Below are 542 nucleotides of genomic sequence, written 5' to 3' on the forward strand. Positions count from 1 at the left end.
TGTATGATGTCGTACTCTGTGCTAATACTGCGCTAGGTGCTAGTGATTGAGTGGAACCCGCTGAATCCTTGCCCTCGGGAAGATTACCCTTTAGTAAAGAAGACCTCACATAATGGTATACATATATAACGACAAATTATGGGAACAAGCAGTAAAATGAGTGAAGGGTGTTGTGGAAATGTTGGGGTCTGGAACCAAGGGCCGAGAAAATTCTTGAGATGTCTTTGGTGCAAAAAAGTGGATTTATTAAAGCACGCGGACAGGGACTGTGGGCAGAAAGCTGCACTGGGGTCATGAGGAGTGGCCCACTATATACTTTCAAATTTGGTGAGGGTTAGCGATAGCTTAGTCTCTAAGGAATTTGGAAGCAAGGTTTCCAGGACCTTGAGGGGGCTAGCTATTGTTGGGAAAAGGTCGTTTATTACTGTCTAATAAAACCTGAGTCATGAGACCCTTCAGATGTGTATCGGTGGGCCATGTGCTCGGGGGATGATTGTCAGCATACATATTGGGGGAAATTGCAAAGGAATTTCTTTATGTTT

The sequence above is a fragment of the Leptonychotes weddellii genome, chromosome 10 (assembly GCF_054177405.1).
Source record: "Leptonychotes weddellii isolate Sample4059 chromosome 10, ASM5417740v2, whole genome shotgun sequence".
Taxonomy (NCBI): Eukaryota; Metazoa; Chordata; class Mammalia; order Carnivora; family Phocidae; genus Leptonychotes; species Leptonychotes weddellii.